The sequence below is a fragment of the Anomaloglossus baeobatrachus genome, chromosome 1, assembly GCF_048569485.1.
Source record: "Anomaloglossus baeobatrachus isolate aAnoBae1 chromosome 1, aAnoBae1.hap1, whole genome shotgun sequence".
NCBI classification, from domain to species: domain Eukaryota; kingdom Metazoa; phylum Chordata; class Amphibia; order Anura; family Aromobatidae; genus Anomaloglossus; species Anomaloglossus baeobatrachus.
The window spans coordinates 839527631-839548210 of NC_134353.1; the positions used below are offsets into that span (position 1 = coordinate 839527631).

General features: G+C 49.9%; 1 protein-coding gene across 4 annotated transcripts in view; it reads right to left on the minus strand.

Annotated features, from left to right (window-relative positions):
* XRCC4 (X-ray repair cross complementing 4) overlaps positions 1-20580 on the minus strand; it is a 456138-nt gene that overhangs the window by 434909 nt on the left and 649 nt on the right. For 2 of the 4 annotated variants that reach the window (XM_075341952.1, XM_075341960.1), the window contains exon 2: positions 11971-12028. The exons of the other annotated variants lie outside the window; for them this stretch is intronic. The gene's annotated coding sequence lies outside the window, so the exon portion shown is untranslated. The remainder of the gene's footprint in view (positions 1-11970; positions 12029-20580) is intronic. 4 annotated transcript variants of the gene reach the window in all.

Consider the following 20580-nt stretch of genomic DNA (forward strand, 5'->3'; position numbering starts at 1 on the left):
ACCCTCTGCCTTTCGGAGCAAGCTCTGTGCTGGTGTTAAACCAATCCAATATCTGAATCCAATAGAGGAATCACTCCAAACCTGGCAATTGCTGGAATTTCTTTGGCACCTTGTAGCCATCTTCACAGAGATGTAACCTGTCTGTTTGAGGATCTTAAAGCATCACTCCAGTCTTCGTTTTTCAGCGCTGGTGTAGCACTTTAAGGCTGGGGCCACACAGGGACTACTGCGATCCCCTTGCATGACACTGGCTCACACTGGCAGTACAGCAGAGCAGAGTGTCATGCGTGTGTCCTTGCTACTGAGGTCCGTTCGTGCGAGCAGACCTCAGCTGCGGGGGGGCGGGCCGGCTCTGAGGAGGGGCGGGAGGGATTTCTCTCCCTCTCTCCTGCATAGCCGGCTATTGCCATTCTCCCACTGCACTAGCGGTACACCGGTGTACCACGAGTGCTGTGCGATTTTTCTCTCACCCCATACACTTGAATGGGTGTGAGAGAAAGAGTCTCGCATTACAATCGCAGCGTGCTGCGATTGTTTTCTCAGTCCGATTAGGGCTGAGAAAATAATCGCTCATGTGTGCTGACACACAGGCTAGAATTGGTCCGAGTGAAATGCGATGTTTTATAGCACTCCACTCGCACTGTTTTTCTCGCCGTGTGGCTTAGGCCTAATTGTAAGTCCCCTGACCTCCTGGTAGTATACTCACCTGCCATGATCTTAATCCTTTTCAGTGCCGCTCTGATCCCACAGCGCCAACTTGTGCCCGTAACGCCTGACTGTCTGGAAATCAGATGTTACATCACAAGCTCTTAACGTAACCATTTCTGGCTCTCATAGAGCTGTATTGAGTTGTGACCTCCGGTGCATTCCATGAAAACAAAAGTGGAATTGAGTTCAGGAGGCAGGGTAAGAAGTTACTTATAAAAGGATAAAGAAGTATATTTCTAGGAAAAGATAAACTACAAAGTTTCTTATATTTGGTTATAGTATTGATTTATACAAGGGCTGAAATGACGGTTACCCTTTAACCTTCGTCCGGCTGAATAGGTACAATTGTAACTATTCCCTTTTTAAATTGCAATAATGTTTTTTTTTGAAAAGCCGTAGAGGGCTGAAATTACATCTCAGCAGTTTTGGTCCAGAATATATTGGCCAAATTTCAATAAAATATCTCCACCCCCTTCCGAGATAAGGGGTCGAGAAATTTTGGCAAAATTATGCAGCCTGACAAAGGTTAAAACCCTTTTGTCAGTAAGACCAATAGGCAGGCTCGGACTGCCCACAGAGGAGCAGGAGAATCCCCTGGTGGGCCCCCATGCTGGAGTGCGCTACTCCCCACCCTTAATATGAGCAGTATTTGGCCCCATTAAACTATTCACTATGTACAGAAAAAAGCAGCAGCTCCTCATTCACTCAACAACCTGCAGAGTGCATTATTACATAGAAGTACAGATAGATATGTGACTGAGGCTAGCTGAACAGTGGGCCACAAGCGTCAGTGTCACTGGTGGCCTTTGGCAGTGCAGTCCGACACTGCCACCAGAGATATTGACATTACCTGTTTTGATCACATAAACCACTGAAATACTGGCGTCACCCCCTAGATTGCCCTATAACACTGTCCTACAGACCTAAATCCCTTCAAAGACCTATAAGAAGGAATTATTTTATTAAACACTTTGGTGCTTTAGACCTATATGGATGCAAACAATAACCACATTTCTGTCCTAGACAACAAAAATGCCAACGTGGACTTTAAAGGGGTTGACTGGACTTACATAATGATAATCTTTGTTTAAGATGGGTAACCATCTGGTTCAACAACCAGCACCCTCACTGATCAGCAGCTACCAGCTGCAGTGGTTGCCACATATAACCAATGTACGGGCACAACACCGCAGCCACATACGGTACATTGTTAGTGCCTCTGCTGGCTACTGACCCTCATCACCAAGTCACTATAAAGGAAAAATGTCAGGTGATTCATGCTGCCCAAACCATGAATCAGAGTTTGGCTGCACAATTGTGGCCAGGTATATTTTCCTTTGAAATGCTCCAACGTTTCAAAGAAAATATAGTTAGAAGATCTATAGCCGGAGATGAGACTAGTCCGGTGATGGAGCTTTTCAGAGAAAAATTTACCTGACTGCAGTCAAGCAACCAGACTCTGGTTTATGCTGCTATGCTGCTACAACATTCACCACTGGTGTTGGGGCGGTGAGCTACAGAAGAGCGGAAGTGGACCCACTGGAGCACAAGAGGGACCTTTAGTGGGAGAGGCTTCACCAAGCGCCTGCCATAAGGCAGACGCCAGGTACCACTCACAGGTCAGTGACCGGGATTGTGGCAGCTGACCCCCAGGACAAGAGATGGACTCATCTATGGACGCTGGTATAGGCAGGATGGCTGCAGATAGGAAGGCGGGTACTGACAGGTATGGTGGGCACAGCAGGGACAGTAAGGTATGGGAACGCGGATTGAGGAATAGGTAACGGGACAGGAGCATAGCTAGCTAGAAGACAGAAAGACTGACTAAAGATGTTGCGCAGGCACTTCCCCTAGTGGGAGATGCCTTAAGTACCTAGTGCCTCTCAGCCTGCGACTGACACTACCGTAAAATGGCACACCAGCCTTTAAAACGTGTGCATGCATGTTCCCTAAGCTTACTCCCAGGGGACCTGTGCTACATACACAGGACCCGGGAGGAGGGAGCAGGACCACATGTGGACAGCAATGGGAGTGTGGGGATGGACGCAGCCCGGCCATGGCAGCGAGTGAGTCAGCGTCCCTGCTGGGGAGAGGCAGGAAAGTGCAGACATAGCGGTGCTACAGCTGCCTTTGGTTTGGGATCCATTAATTAGTGGAGAGGTTTTCATAGATGATAAAAAGCAATAAAATACTAGAAAGTGGCTCCAAGTCAACACCAAGTAAACTGAACTTCTTAGTATAGGTTGGGGGTAAGATCCCCAGGTCCATCAAAACAAAGCAAGCCCCACAAAATCGTTCATTGTTTAGGAATGGCACTTTGCTACACTGACCAACTAATTCATACAATGGGACAAGGACCTCCCCAAATAAATACTGATGACCTATCCTAAGCAAAGGCCAACAACATTTTTTGCTCAGGAAAACATCTTTAATCCACACTTATATAAAACAAATCTTATTTCTATATTTTCTAGTTAATTTACACATTGAAACCTGATATAAAACATCCCTTCTCGATTTACTGTGAATTGTACTAGTGCTTTCTCTTGCAGCAGCGTAGCGATGAAGCAAACCATTATTTATAATGTGAACAGAAAGCGCTTTCTAATAGCGGAAGACTGGAAATAATGAAGTGTCACTAAAATAGTTGTTGAAATTCAATATCTCTATTTAGGTTAAAAAAAAAGAATGGGAGAGGAGCAGAGGCGCGGAGACTTCCAGTTCAGATACCTGCAGGACGGTACCTCCACTGCTGAGCCGTCCCCGGGGCGAGAAGATTCATTAACTCGGGAATTGAATAGACAGACAGTCTGGCAGGAGCTTCCTCGCTCACGTCTCTCCACTTGATGACAGGATACTTATTTTTTTGGCCACACAGAAGCTGTAAGAGACCTGTGACGCTGGAGGCAAATGGTTATCAGGTCCCTGAGAGCAACAGTGTTTTGGGTCGCTGCCTCAGTTTTGGGAATTATATTCCCTCTGCCAATACTTGTAATAAATTTCTGGTAATCGGATACTTGCACAGGGGCCCAGGGAACGCAATGGGATTTTCAGAGCTAGCCCCAGCAATCAATCTTCACAAATGAAGGAGTGTAATATAGTGTTCACCATTATAATAGAAACTCTACATCCAATAATACCTCATCTACAGTCAGTATTGTAGGCACGAGATTTCATGACCCATATCCATCTGAAAAACACACATATCTTGTACGAACATGCAAGATGGGAACAAGGTTTGCGGAAAAATATTCATATACCTAATGCGGGCGTCACAGGATCCGATCTATCGTGCGATCGCACAAGTGATCGTACCCGCCCCCGTCGTTTGTGCGTCACGGGCAATTAGTTGCCCGTGGCGCACAAAGTCGTTAAACCCCCATCACACGTACTTCCCTGCTGAGCGACGTCGCTGTGGGTGGTGAATATCCACTTCCTGAAGGGGAGGGACGTTCGGCTTCACAGCGACGTCACACAGCGGCCGGCCAATAGGAGGGGCGAAGATGAGCGGGACGTAAACATCCCGCCCACCTCCTTCCTTCAGCATTGCCGGCGGGACGCAGCTAAGCTGTGTTCATTGTTCCCAGGGTGTCACACGGAGCGATGTGTGCTGCCTCGGGAACGATGAACAACAGGACGTGCGATTTTTAGAAAATGAGCAACGTGTCAGCAATGAACGAGAAGGTGAGTATTTCTGTTTATTCATAGCTGTCACACGCTACGATATATCAAGCGATGCTGAATAAGCGTCACTTACGACGTGACCCCGCCGACATATCGCACGATATATCGTCTTGTGTGACGCCCGCATAAGTCCTTTGTCTGTACAATCCAATTCATACAATTCCCATAGGGATTTTTTTAATAAAGAGCTGAGTCATCCGGATTCTGCAATGAAGATAAATATGACTCTCCCAAATGGTGAATCGGTGAGATTCATTGAAACAACACCAGAGTGCTCTCACTTTATAGCGGAGGACACTGCAGATGCGCCGACTTCCATGCCGTATAGTCCTGAGCAATCCGTTAATCGATGAAGGTCTAAGGGTATGTGCACACAATAAGGACCCGCTGCATCATGGACATGGGGGGTCCTGACCTGTGGGGCCGCAAATCTCCTCCACAAGAGACCGCAGCTACTCATGCCCACGATCCGGGCTTGGGTAGTTGCAGTCTCTCGCTGTGTTCTCCCTGCGGAGAACGCTTGCATCTCTGCAGCAAAGAATTGACATGCTGTGGCTCGAGAAGTCACACCGCAGGTCAGTTTTCACTGCAAGAAAAAGAAGCTCAGTGGGCATGGGATTTCTAGAAATTTCATCCACTGTGGTTGTACTGTACAACGCAGAGTTTTGGAAGCAGCGAAAATGCACTGTCCAAAACACTGTGAACCCTAATTGTGGGCACACAGCCTAATAGTCATTAATTATTCTTGATTCCGGTTACCTCTTTCACTATAACTCATCATTTCACCATTTTGGAGTGCCGGATCTACCTTCATTGAATTACGGACAGGTTCCTATTTGTGCACCCATCCCCAGAAGTGCCATGGTTACCATACAACAATCAGAATTTGGCTGGGGTAACACGAGCGTGTTAAAAATGGGTCCAATTTTCCTCTATTTTTATTCACTTGTCATCCATGTGCTGTCCGTACACAATCAATTTGTTTTCTCAGTAACTATTATTTACAGGACTATTTACAGTGTTCTATGCTACAGAATGGTAACGTATCCCTAAAAAACGGACGTCATTAGGATGGTCCATGAGGCGTCCATTTTTTCTCTGACCCATTGACTTGTTTTGACGAGTCTCACTCGATTCTAGCATCCACTCGCAGCATGCTGCAACTTTTTTCTCTTCCAGGATCTGGATGAGAGAAAAAACTGACCATCTGCTGTAACTCATTGACTAACACTGGTCCGAGTGCAAAGTGAGATTTTCTCGCCTTGCACTTGTTCGATTCATACATTAGTGTGATAGAGGCATTTTGCAGACATCAGGCCCAAAACACAATTTTTGTACGTCTGCACCCTGCAAGTTTAGGGTTCAAAAAAAGAAGGATCAGCACTTCCTTAAAATCATGTGTTCAATCTTTATTGGTAACAAACATATCCATTAAAAACAATGTGTATCCATTAAAAAGGTCTTATTTCTCTAAGTTTAGGTTCCAGAACTCTAAAGTGACATTCCAATAATCTATGGTCTCCAACATCAGCCTCACGGGAGAACCCCAGAGCTAGAAAATGAAAACTGGATCTTTGAAAATCCATTCTGTTGCTGATATAGTAGGTGAAATCCTTAGATTTAGTATGTATAAACATGCCCCTAGGACAGGGGTGGGGAACCTCCGGCCCGCGACGACTTTTTCTGCGGCCCCTGGGCTGATTCCCGGGAACTGTAGTGCTGGGGCGGCAGCCGCATCTCACTGGCTGCTGGCCCTTTAAAACCCCACACCACACAGCACGTTCAATGTTGAACGCTGCATTTCCTATACCTGAAAGACTACGTCCCCACGCTGGCACTGCCTACGTGAGGACGTACTTTGTAGGTGGGGTCGGCGTGAGGGGCGCTAAAATCAAAAGAAGAGGATTGACTGCCAATCATCCCCCAGGTCTTACTGTGCCGGCAGCGGTCTGTGCCCAGCGGCGGTGGCTCCCTATGCCCGGCGGTTGCGGCGGCGGCTCCCTGTGCCCGGCGGTTGCGGCGGCAGCTCCCGGTGCCCGGCGGTTGCGGCGGCAGCTCCCGGTGCCCGGCGGTTGCAGCGGCGGCTCCCTGTGCCCGGTGGTGGCTCCCTGTGCCCGGCGGCTACCTGTGCCCGGCGGCGGCTGCTCCTCTCTGTGCCCGGTGGCTCCCTGAGCCCGGCGGTTGCGGCGGCGGCTCCCTGTTCCCGGCGGTTGCGGCGGCGGCTCCCTGTGCCCGGCGGTGGCTGCTCCTCTCTGTGCCCGGCGGCTCCCTGTGCCCGGCGGTTGCGGCGGCGGCTCCCTGTGCCCGGTTGCAGCTCCCTGTGCCCGGCGGTTGCGGCGGCAGCTCCCTGTGCCCGGCGGTTGCGGCGGCGGCTCCCTGTGCCCGGTTGCAGCTCCCTGTGCCCGGCGGTTGCGGCGGCAGCTCCCTGTGCCCGGTGGTGGCTTCCTGTGCCCGGCGGCTACCTGTGCGCGGCGGCTGCTCCTCTCTGTGCCCGGTGGCTCCCTGTGCCCGGCGGTGGCTCCCTGTGCCCGGTGGTGGCTCCCTGTGCCCGGCGGTTGTGGCGGCGTCTCCCTGTGCCCGGTGGTGGCTCCCTGTGCCCGGCGGCGGCTGCTCCTCTCTGTGCCCGGTGGCTCCCTGAGCCTGGCGGTTGCGGCGGCGGCTCCCTGTTCCCGGCGGTTGCGGTGGCGGCTCCCTGTGCCCGGCGGCTCCCTGTGCACGGCGGTTGCGGCGGCGGCTCCCTGTGCCCGGCTGCTCCCTGTGCCCAGCGGCGAAGTCGGCTGCTCCTCTCTGTGCCCGGCGGCGGCGGCTGCTCCTCTCTGTGCCCAGCGGCAGAGCCCTCCGTGCCAGCAACCACCTCCAGCGCTCTGTGATCCCAGCCTCCCCCAGTTCTCTAACTACCTCCAAGCTCATCCGAGTCTGCGTGTGCCCCCAGCGCTCTGTACCTCCAGTGCTCTGTGCCCCTCTTTCTCCCCAGTGTTCTGTGCCTCCCCCAGTCTCCCCAGTGATCTGTGGCCCCCCCAGTGTTCTGTGCCTCCCCCCAGTCTCCCCAGTGATCTGTGCCCCCCAGTCTCCCCAGTGATCTGTGGCCCCCAGTCTCCCCTGTGATCTGTGCCCCACCCCCAGTGTTCTGTGCCCCCCCCAGTCTCCCTAGTGATCTATGCACCACTAGTGATCTGTGCCCCTGTCTCCTCAGTGATCTCTGCCTCCCTAGTCTCCCCAGTGATCTGTGCCCCCCCCAGTCTCCCCAGTGATCTCTGTGCCCCGAGCCTCTCCCAGTTCTGTCTGTGCCTTCAGCCTTTCCCATTCTTCTCTGTGCCATCTGTGTCCCCAGCGTCCCCCTGATTTGTCTGTGCCTCCAGCCTCTCCCATCATTCTCTGTTCCCCCAGGGCTCTCTGTGTCCCTCCGGCATCCCCCAGGGCTGTTTGCCCCCGGCTATTTATATAACCCCAGCAATGTTTGTGCCCCCCCAGCTATGTCTGTGTAACCCAGTGATGTGTATGTACCCCCAGTGAAGTCTGTGCCGCCCAGTGATGTATATACCCGCAGTGACGTCTATGCCCTGCTGCTTCCCTAGTGATGTATATTCCTCCCAGCCCATCCCAGCAATGTTTATGCCCCCAGCTATGTTTGTGCTCCCCATCAATGATGTATGTATCCCCCAGTGATGTATGTACCCCCCAATGATGTCTATGCCCCCAGCCTCCCCAGTGATCTATATTCCTCCCAACCCTCCTCTGTGATGTATATACAGCAGTCCCAGCCAACTCAAATCTGGAAAAGCAGTTGTGAAAAGCAAAAAGATCAATATCGCCTAATATTACAGCTGCACCAAAGAGTACAAGCTCCAGCCGCCACAGTGAGTTAATTGTTTGACCAAATATATTAGGGTAATTTTCAAGTTGATAATTTTCTGCGGCCCCCGAAGGTTGGTAAAAATTTCCAAATGGCCCCTGGCAGAAAAAAGGTTGCCCACCCCTGCCCTAGGACCTAGTTGTAACTTTCAGCTGTTCCTACTGCTCTGTTCCCAGGTATGACTTATATGATATAGGGGTTTCTTGCCCCTTTCTGTCACCTTGTGTCTGTAGGGCTTCATTACCATGGCCGCTCAATAACCTCCAAAAAAGTAAAAGAAATGGATGTTACTACATTTGAAGAAAAATGACAATATTACAAAAAAAGTTGTTTCATGAACACTCTAGACTACAAGCAAGATGACAGGGAACGCAAAACACATAAAGACATTTCTTCAAGTTGTTCCAAGGCTGCACATGCATAGATGAAGGACTTCTGTATAACAGATGGTGAGCCACATATTTCCTCCAACTAGTAACCCATGGCCAGAAAACGAGCGCCAGTCTGTTATCACAATGTTGTTAACCTGCAAAGAGGTTTTACAGTTGGTTTGTGTGGGAGCATTAAGGCACGCTCACAGTAGTCTTCTCAAGGGCATGCTAAACATCCTCAAACAGCTGTTATCCATCTTTACAACTAGCAGATATTTTACAGCTGTAAAATCGTGGCACGCATTCATTTAGGAAATGTGATCACACTACATTTTCTGAATGCTGCTTTCTCTTTAAGTTGCCCCTTTCGAAGGTGGAGCAACCCCACGGTGAGGACAGTTGTATTATCACTGCTAGGAAATCGCTGGCTGTCCCCATATGATGAACGACTACTGCATCCATGTAACGAGGGCGAAGCAGCCAAATGTGAGACCCTCATTAGTATTTCCATCCTTGGGTCACTTAGCCTACAGTTCTGGGTCATTATAGGGCTCAGCTCACACAAGTGACACGGCTCCTGCTCAAGACTGAGCCAATATTGCCAAAGTTTTCCAGTGATCCTTGATGGACCAGCTGACTTTAATGAGGTCCCATGGGGTTATGGTATTTTTGATACCAAGAATAAATAGTTAAATCAAATTACTTGAATAACATTGATCTTATGACAACGCCATCGATGAAGGGATGGGATATAATATGAAACAAGTGAAGTGTCAGCTCTTGAAAGTGATGAATTAGAAGCAAGAAAAGTATATAAGGATTCAAGCAATTTCGATAAGGGTCAAATTATCATACCAAGATGACTAGGCAAGACAACGGCCAAAATAAAAGCTATAGGGGTGACACCCAGGAGGGGTTTTCAGTACTTATTCATTGATACAAGTGGAGAGCGAACTGATAACCAGCTGGTCTGATCCCACAGATGAGATAACGTAGCACAAATTGTAAAAAATAATTCCAGGCTATGACAGAAAGGTGTCAATACACCATGGCTGCAGGCAACATAGCACCAACAACTGGTAGATGAGCAGCAGGAGGGGAGCATGGACAACAGAAGAAGGCCGCCTGGTCTGGTGACATGGATGGCTTGGTGCAACTTACCTGTGACAGAGATGGATGCATTATGGGAACTGACCACCCAGGGGAGAGTTTGTAACGCTCTGGCCAATGCTGTGCTGGGAAACATTGGGTCCGGACATCGGTGTGGTTATTATTATAACACATATCACTTACAACCATTGTTATAGAATAAGTACCCAAGATCATGGCAGCAGAACTGTCTAATGGCAATTTCCCTTACCAGAATGTGAAAACTATCCAGGAAGAGTATGAGGAATATGCCAAAAAATACAAGGTGTTGACTAAAGGGGGCTTTACACGCTACGAGATCGCTACAGCGATCTCGTTGGGGTCACGGATTTTGTGACGCACATCCGGCCGCTGTAGCGATGCCGTTGCGTGTGACACCTATGAGCGATTTTGCATCGTCGTAAAAACGTGCAAAATCGCTCATCGGCGACATGGGGGTCCATTCTCAAATATTGTTACTGAGGAAGTACACATCGCTCCGTGTGGCACCGCAGGAACGAGGAAGCTCTCCTTACCTGCCTCCCGGCCACAATGAGGAAGGAAGGAGGTGGGCGGGATGTTATGTCCCGCTCATCTCCGCCCCTACGCTTCTATTGGGCGGCGGTTCAGTGACGCTGCTGTGACGCTGAACGAACCGCCCCCTTAGAAAGGAGGCAGTTCGCCGGTCACAGCGACGTCGCAGGGAAGGTAAGTCCGTGTGACGGGTCCGGGCGATGTTGTGCGACAGAGGCAGAGATTTGCCCGTGTCGCACAACCGATGGGGGCGGGTACGCACGATGGCGATATCGGTACTGATATCGCAGTGTGTAAAGCGGCCTTAAGTCTCCAAATTCCCTCAATCTCAACACGAACATCTTGGTGGTAGCCATCATAGTGCTCTTACTGAGGGATTGTGGAGGAGTCCATGCTTGGATGGGACACTGCAGCTTTGGCAGCACAAGGGAAACCAACACAAAATTAGGCAGGTAGTTTAATTGCAAAGCTTAATCAGTGTATAATTTACAAGACGCTCCTATGAGTAATAATCCCAAAACTAACAGCACAAAATACACTACAAAAGACCCTACACAGTCTGACAACAGATTTAAAGGGGTTATCCGGCTTCTTTTGATTTTTTTTTTTTTATTACCCTATTGGGCTACATTGGGGCAGGTAAGTAGATAGAGACCACTTTCCTGCCCTGCTGTCAGCCCCTCTCCCCCGGCTCAGAGTGGTCATGTGACCGCTCCTGCCGCGATTTTGCTGCTTCCGGTCATTTCATGTCAACATGGGCAGGACCATGTTGACATGCAAATCTGGAACAGCATGTTGCCTCCCTGCTGGGTGGGTACAGTGCGATGAGCCCCACCCCCTTTTCCTGCACCCTCCCACACATTCCCCTGCACCCCGTACTCTCCCTGCAACCTCCCCCTGCACTGCTGTGGGGTCCGTGACCTGGGGGAGGGGCCTGGCGGCGACATGTCAATTGTTTTTGCCATTTGGGTTTTGCACTGCAAAGGTGAGTTTTTGACCAAAGTTCAGCAACAAAAAGGCTGCAGTTTGAACTGCATAGTGCGGACAAGAAACCCAAATTCCCATAGACTTTGCTTGAAAAGCAGAACACATCCATTTTGGCATTAAACGCTGCAGTTGAAAAAGCAAGAAAAAAGCAGGTAAAAAGCAGGTAAAAAGCAACGTGCGGACATAGCCACATTAAAAAAAACAAACACAGTATTACCAAGATGGCTAAATAAATATATATTTTCTCTTTTGATTTCAATAAAAGAAATAAAAAAAAAAATAATAATCATCTTTTGTAATCTTCACTTGATATTTCTTAGCACTGCATCCACTCCTTCCTAGCTTTCTCTTACACCTTGAAAATCTATCATATCTATGTTATCAGAAAGCAGCAGAATAGGTGGTTGGATAACTGTAGGACCTGACTACACAGGTTTTGTTTGTAGTCTGTCACCATGGAGATACATAGATCTGTACAGAAGCTGTTCCCATAAAACAAAAAAAAATTCTACACCAGCCAGCTACAATTTCTTGAAATTGATAGCCTCTACTGGAAAATAAAAATCTTACAGTGCTAATGCCTCATGTAAGGTGCTAGTGTGGTACGGGAATATAATACGGTGCCCACTGCATTTTGTCGGTCCCTGTGTCTTTCGACAAGCAATATTTGTATTTATTAATAAGTTAAAAACAAATAATTCTTACCTTACTTGCTTAGTGATTTCACTTATCTGACAGCAGGGGCTGGCTGGCAAAGTTTAGCCTGGGAAGCAAGCACAAAGCAGTGGCTATCACACTGATGGCACAGTACAGGGGTAATACACACACTGATGGCACAGTACAGGGGTAATACACACACTGATGGCACAGTACAGGGGTAATACACACACTGATGGCACAGTACAGGGGTAATACACACACTGATGGCACAGTAGAGGGGTAATACACACAGTGATGGCACAGTAGAGGGGTAATACACACACTGATGGCACAGTACAGGGGTAATACACACACTGATGGCACAGTACAGGGGTAATACACACAGTGATGGCACAGTAGAGGGGTAATATACAGTGGGGGAAAAAAGTATTTAGTTAGCCACCAATTGTGCAAGTTCTCCCACTTAGAAAGATGAGAGACGCCTGTAATTGACATCATAGGTAGACCACAACTATGAGAGACAAAATGAGAAAACAAAGCCAGAAAATCACCTTGTCTGATTTGGCAAGATTTTATTTGCAAATTATGGTGGAAAATAAGTATTTAGTCACCTAACAACATGCAAGATTTTTGGCTTTCACAGACCTGTAACTTCTTTAAGAGGCTCCTCTGTCCTCCACTATTTACCTGTACTAATGTCACCTGTTTGAACTTCTTATCAGTATAAAAGACACCTGTCCACAACCTCAAACAGTCACAGTCTAAACTCCACTATGTGAAGACCAAAGCGATGTCGAAGGACACCAGAAACAAAATTGTAACCCTGCAGCAGGCTGGGAAGACTGAATCTGAAATAGGCAAGCAGCTTGGTGTGATGCAATCAACTGTAAGAGCAATAATAAGAAAATGGAACACATACAATACCACTGATAATCTCCCTCAATCTGTGGCTCCATGGAAGATCTCACCTCATGAGGTCAAAATGATCACAAGATCGGTGAGCAAAAATCCCAGAACCACACGGGGGGGCCTAGTGTGACCTGAATAGAGCTGGGACCACCGTAACATAGGCTACCATCAGTAACACACTATGCCGCCAGGAACTCAGATCCTGTAGTGCCAGACGTGTTCACCTGCTTAAGCCAGTACATATCCGGGCCTGTCTGAAGTTTGCTAGAGAGCATTTGGAATATCCAGAAGAGTATTGGAAGAATGTCATATATTCTGATGAAACCAAAGTAGAACTGTTTGGTAGTGTTTGGAGGAGAAAGAATGCTGAGTTGCACCCACAGAACACCATACCTACTGTGAAGCATGGGGGTGGCAACATCATGCTTTGGGGCTGTTTCTCTGCAAAGGGACCAGGACGACTGGTCCGTGTACATAAAAGAATGAATGGGTCATGTATCGTGAGATTTTGAGTGGAAACCTCCTTCCATCAGCAAGGGCATTGAAGATGAAACGTGGCTGGGTCTTTCAGCATGATAATGATCCCAAGCACACAGTCAGGACAATGAAGGATTGGCTTCATAAGAAGCATATGAAGGTCCTGGAGTGGCCTAACCAGTCTACAGATCTCAAACCCAGAGAAAACCTTTGGAGGGAGTTGAAAGTCTGTGTTGCTCAGTGACAGGCCCAAAACATCACTGATTTATAGGAGATCTACATGGAGGAATGGGCCAACATACCATCCACAGTGTGTGCCAACCTTATGAAGACTTACAGAAAATGTTTGACCTCTGTCATTGCCAACAAAGGATATATAACAAAATATTGAGATGAACTTTTGTTATTGATCAAATACTTATTTTCCATCATTTGTAAAAAAAAAAAAATCGTGCCAAATCAGACAAGCTGATTTTCTGGAATTCTCCGGAGAGTTAGAGAGCGGTATGTTACGTAACATGCTTGGTATGTAAGCACGCCTCACTCAGGACCCTGATTAAAAAGGTACAGAACACAAATCACTGGCGGCCGCATGCCGTTCTACAAGCCACGGCCACTGGTGATTTAACTAGAACTGCATATGTGGTACCCTGGGCCGGTCATTTCAGAATAGTTTAGGGCTAGGGATGATCGAATACCCTATTATTTGCTTCGACGGATATCCGGCGAATACCTCGCCGCTATTCGAGTATTCGCGAATATTCGACCCCCAATGTAAGTCTATGGGAAACTCGAATAATTTTATGTTGAACCTGTCGGTGACCTGTGGTGACTCTGGAAAAGGCTGAAATGGATGGTAAAAGGCGGAAACAGTATGGGCACAGCCTGTAGAAGGTGCCTCACTGCATTTCTGGTGTCTTTGAATAACGTGCCCAGAGCAGCACGTGGCGTTTATGTAGACGCCAGAACAGCTCTTATACACGTAACTTATACATTATATTGGTGTCTGTCTCACACCTCCTTTTTTTGGGACAAATTTGACAGCACTTTAAAAGGTCAGCTATAATGTGCCCGTTGGGATGTTGACCTTGCCCTCCTCCTACTCCTCCACCAGCACCACCGGCTCCAGTGGCCCTCTATTCAAATGTAGAAAGGGCCACTGGCTGTCCTCAAATCTCAGACATCTTAGAGCTCTCAGGTGGGCCCTGTAACATACATTGGGGAGGGATGGCAGTCATTTGTTGTTTTCTGTGTCCCCTATATCAGGGGTGGGGAACCTTTTTTCTGTCGGGGGCCATTTGGAAATTTCTACCAACCTTCGGGGGCCGCACAAAATTATCAAATTATCAATGTTTAAATGACCCTGCTATATTGGGTGAAGCAATTAATTAACTGGGGGCATGGGGCTGGGGGCACAGACACCACACGAGGGGCTGGGGGCACAGACATCACTGTGGGGGAGGCCACAGACATCACTGTGGGGGAGGCCACAGACATCACTGTGGGGGAGGCCACAGACATCACTGTGGGGGAGGCCACAGACATCACTGTGGGGGAGGCCACAGACATCACTGTGGGGGAGGCCACAGACATCACTGTGGGGGAGGCCACAGACATCACTGTGGGGGAGGCCACAGACATCACTGTGGGGGGAGGCCACAGACATCACTGTGGGGGGAGGCCACAGACATCACTGTGGGGGGAGGCCACAGACATCACTGTGGGGGGAGGCCACAGACATCACTGTGGGGGGAGGCCACAGACATCACTGTGGGGGGAGGCCACAGACATCACTGTGGGGGGAGGCCACAGACATCACTGTGGGGGGAGGCCACAGACATCACTGTGGGGGGAGGCCACAGACATCACTGTGGGGGGAGGCCACAGACATCACTGTGGGGGGAGGCCACAGACATCACTGTGGGGGGAGGCCACAGACATCACTGTGGGGGGAGGCCACAGACATCACTGTGGGGGGAGGCCACAGACATCACTGTGGGGGGAGGCCACAGACATCACTGTGGGGGAGGCCACAGACATCACTGTGGGGGAGGCCACAGACATCACTGTGGGGGAGGCCACAGACATCACTGTGGGGGAGCCACAGACATCACTGTGGGGGAGCCACAGACATCACTGTGGGGGAGCCACAGACATCACTGGGGGGGAGCCACAGACATCACTGGGGGGGAGCCACAGACATCACTGGGGGGGAGCCACAGACATCACTGGGGGGGGCTGCACACACGACTGGGGGGGGTGCACACAGGACTGGGGGGGGTGCACACAGGACTGGGGGGGGTGCACACAGGACTGGGGGGGGGTGCACACAGGACTGGGGGGGGGTGCACACAGGACTGGGGGGGGGGTGCACACAGGACTGGGGGGGGGGTGCACACAGGACTGGGGGGTGGGGGTGCACACAGGACTGGGGGGTGCACACAGGACTGGGGGGGGTGTACACAGGACTGGGGGGGGTGCACACAGGACTGGGGGGGTGCACACAGGACTGGGGGGGGTGCACACAGGACTGGGGGGGGGTGCACACAGGACTGGGGGGGGTGCACACAGGACTGGGGGGTGCACACAGGACTGGGGGGGTGCACACAGGACTGGGGGGTGCACACAGGACTGGGGGGTGCACACAGGACTGGGGGGGTGCACACAGGACTGGGGGGGTGCACACAGGACATTGGGGGGCTGCACACAGGACATTGGGAGGCTGCACACAGGATTGGGGGGGTGCACACAGGACTACTGGGTGATGGGCTGCACACAGGACATTGGGGGGCTGCACACAGGACTGGGGGAGGGGTGCACACAGGACATTGGGGGCCACACTGCGCTGAGAGTTTCATGCAACTCTGGGGGAGAGGGTTTACAGAACTGGTGTGGGGAGGCACAAAGCATTGGGCAGGGCACATAGCAGCAGAGGGTCGGCGCTGGACTCACAGCAGCATCGCACTCACATCACCGGAGTGCAGGAGCCGGACACACTGCATCAGAAGGAGAAGGCAGGCACTGATCTCCGGAGGGCAGGGGGCGGACACACAAGGCTGGAAGCTGAGGCTGCTGTAGACCCGCCCACAATTGGCACTGGCCGACGGGAGAACACATTGCAGCACAAACAGCAATGTGTGGATTTAAAGGGCCGGCGGCAGCAAGACCGCGGTGACAGCACAGCACTGCCTCCCCGGGAATCTGCCTGGGGGCCACATAAAAGGTCATGGCGGGCCGCATGCGGCCCGCGGGCCGGAGGTTCCCCACCCCTGCCCTATATCATTAGTGTGAAAGTTAGAATACGTACTCCATAACACTTTACAGTGCTATTGCCATTGTGGCCATTTGGGTGTTGACCTTGCCCTCCTCCTCCTCCTCCACCAACACCACCGGCCCTCTATTCAAATTCTATTCAAATGATTCAGAAATGTATGTTTTATGGACAAATGAACGCCATGCTGGGACATCGAAGCTGATGTCGTTGATGATGATTGCATCTGACCAAAAGCAGGTTGGGAGCAGGAGGCATCACCGCCTGCTTCCTAGACTGCAGTTTGTGAAGCATGCAGCACCGTGGAAGTGGCAGTTGTTTCACTCTGGAACTCAGGCTTTATTCCACTAGCTAACACCGAGGATTTAAAAAAAATCCCTTTCCCCAAGGGGAATGGTTCAAACACCATGTAGCGCAGCATCATAAGGTGCTCCCAACAGTTTTTTTTTTTTGTTTTTTTCAAAAAATTGGTAGGATTTGCAACAGGGCATAACATGCCAAGGAGTTTAATACATTCAGTTCCCCTAGGGTGTAGTGGTTCAGACATCATGTAGCTAAGCATCACAAGGTACTTCCAACAGCTCCCAACAGCTTATTTTAAAGAAATTGGTAGGATAAGCAACAAGGCATAACATGCCAAGGAGTTTAATACATTCAATTTCTCCAGGGCATAATGGTTCAGACGCTATGGAGCCCTGCATCAGTAGGTGCTCCCAACAGCTTATTTTAAAAAAAATTGGCAGGATAAGCAACAGGGCATAACATGCCAAGAAGCTAAAAAAAGATTCTGGTTTTGCAGGGGGCCATGTGTAACACACCGTGGAGCACAGCATCAATAACGAACACAAATAGAGACTGCCTGAGCAATTGTTCTAGACAGTGTAGCCTTGACAGTGCTTGTGTCAGTGCATAATGTACAAAGGCTTGAAAAATATTGCCCTGGGTGATTGGGCCAAACAATTACATGGCAGCAGCATAACAAGTTACATTAGTCATATGGTGTCATTTATGATCGAAGACAAAATAGTCTTGAATGAGAAACAATGGAACTTATTTGAACTTATGAAATACAAATTTTGGGGCTACATTTATTATTAGGTATTGTTAACAGGCAGCCTGAGATACTCTGGGGCAATCCATCTATAGTTCATTTTGATCATGGTCAAACTGTGTGCACTTTCCGTGGATAGTCGTGTGCGACTATCTGTTATTATTGAGCCCGCTGAGCTGAAAACACGCTCAGACAACACACTCGCAGCAGGGCAAGCTAGCATTTCCAAAGCGTATAACGCGAGGTCTGGCCAAGTGTTGAGCTTGGAAACCCAATAGTTAAAGGGAACAGTAGACTCGGAAAGCACGCTGATACGGTCACCTACGTAGTCCCTCACCATCTTACTTAACTATTCCCTCCTTGTCATCATTCCCTCAACCGGTATCTGATTCGTAGTTGACAATTTGTGGAAAATGGACCAGTTTTGGCACATTAGTCCCCTGCCTGTGTTGCTCCTACTATGCGTAACCCTCTCTTGTAATCCTATTGCGTGAGATAACACGCTACCTCTGATGCCAGCATGATCTGAGGGTAATCATTTCATCAACTGCTCCACTACAGCCCTCTTGAATGTTTCCGTAGTACAATCCTTATTTGCCTCCACTGTGGACTAGCCAACAGTCATGAGAAAGGCAGGGTGACGTGAACTGTGCCATGTGTCCCAGACTCCGAACTGGAAACCTTTGTGTGTCACTGCTAAGAATACATTCTGTCTCCCTAAACCTCCTCTCCTCCTCAGTCTGTCTCTCCTCCTCCACCTCAGGCCATCCATGATGGACAGCCCTGAAGCTTGGGTTGTCAATCCCTTGGTTACCAACTTTAAAGCATACCTGTTCTTCATCATCCTTCTCATCCTCATGATGCTGAGCAAAGGTGGCCTGAGCTTGTTAGCCGAGGTTGTGTGGATTACTAGCAACCATTGTGAAGTCTGGATCCACAGACAACTCGGGTGCATGAACACTTTGGTTAGTCAGACCATCCAGAGAGCGTTTCAATAAACAAATCAGGGGAATGGTAATGCTGATAACAGCATCCTCACTGCTCACAATGTTGGTACAGTAATCAAAATTCTCCAAGACCTGACAAATGTCTGCAATCCACACCCACTCGGCAGTACTTCTGTCTGGCAACTGCGTCTGATGGACATGCTCCAGCTGGAATTGAGATACTGCCCTCTCCTGCTCATGGATCATAGCCAACATATGATAGGTTGAATTCCATCTCGTAGGCAGGTCACATATTAGTCTGTGACGAGGCAAGTGTAAGCGCTGCTGCAGCACTGCCAGGCCAGCAAAAGAGCATTCAAAATGGAGTAGAGAAGGGGTTAATGCCACGCATCAGCCAAAAGGAAGATGTAGAAATGTTGATGATAATTAACTCTCTTTTTATTCCATTTTATTTATTGGAATAAAAAAAAGAGTTAATTATCATCAACATTTCTACATCTTCCTTTTGGCTGATGCGCGGCATTAACCCCTTCTCTACTCCATTTTGAATGCTCATCCACGTGGGGCTGCAGCAGACGCTATTATCTCATGCGTACTAGTGGTTGTGACTGTCACAACCCTTTCAGGTGAGTGTATATTTTTTCATATACAGTACTGATCCATTTGGTATTACACTATCAGCGCTCCTTATTTTTAGATTTAGGCCAGCAAAAGAGGGAGATGACTTGCGGAAATGTGCGCTAATACGTCGTACCTTGGTAAGTAGGTCTGGTATCCCAGGGTATTTCTTCAGAAAGTGCTGAACTAGTAAATTTAACACGTGGGCCATACAAGGAACTGTACAAGCTTTTCAAGCTTTAAAGCCGCCACCAGATTACGACCATTATTGCACACTACCATCCCCGGACGGAGATCCAAAGGCTCAAGCCATTCACCTGCCTGCTCAGTTATTGCTTTCAAAAGCTCAGGTGCCGTGTGAGATTTGTCGCCGATACAGGTGAGCTTCAGTAGAGCGTGTTGACGCTTAGCCGTGGCAGTGCTGCAGAGATCCCAGCTGGGGAATGATGTCGACGGTTGGACACTAGCGGATGTTGAGGAGGATGCACAGGAGCCAGATGAAGAGTAGTAGGAGGCTACTGAAACTGTGATTGAAGTGGGCCCCGCTATTCTGGGTGTGGGAATTATATGGGATGTTGCCGGCTCAGACTCTGTACCAGCCGCCACCAGGTTCACCCAGTGTGCCATCAGTGAGATATAGCGTCCCTGTCCACCTCCGCTTGTCCACGTGTCTGTGGTTAAGTGGACCTTCCCTGTTATGGCGTTGGTGAGAGCCCGTTTGATGTTTACGGAAACGTGATTGTGGAGCGCAAGGACAGCACAACGAGAAAAATAGTGGTGGCTAGGCACAAAGAACCGATGTTCTAACACTGCCAAAAGGCCGCGGAAAGCCTCTGTTCCCACAAGCCGATACGGCAACATCTCAAGGGCTATCAATCGTGCAAAGTGTGCAATTATGGTTTCTGCCCTGCCCTGCCCCCTGGTCTGTGCCTTCCGGTCCCTGCACCCTGGTCTGTGCCTTCCGGTCCCTGCACCCTGGCCTGTGCCTTCCGGTCCCTGCACCCTGGCCTGTGCCTTCCGGTCCCTGCACCCTGGCCTGTGCCTTCCGGTCCCTGCACCCTGGCCTGTGCCTTCCGGTCCCTGCACCCTGGCCTGTGCCTTCCGGTCCCTGCACCCTGGCCTGTGCCTTCCGGTCCCTGCACCCTGGCCTGTGCCTTCCGGTCCCTGCACCCTGGCCTGTGCCTTCCGGTCCCTGCACCCTGGCCTGTGCCTTCCGGTCCCTGCACCCTGGCCTGTGCCTTCCGGTCCCTGCACCCTGGCCTGTGCCTTCCGGTCCCTGCACCCTGGCCTGTGCCTTCCGGTCCCTGCACCCTGGCCTGTGCCTTCCGGTCCCTGCACCCTGGTCTGTGCCTTCCGGTCCCTGCACCCTGGTCTGTGCCTTC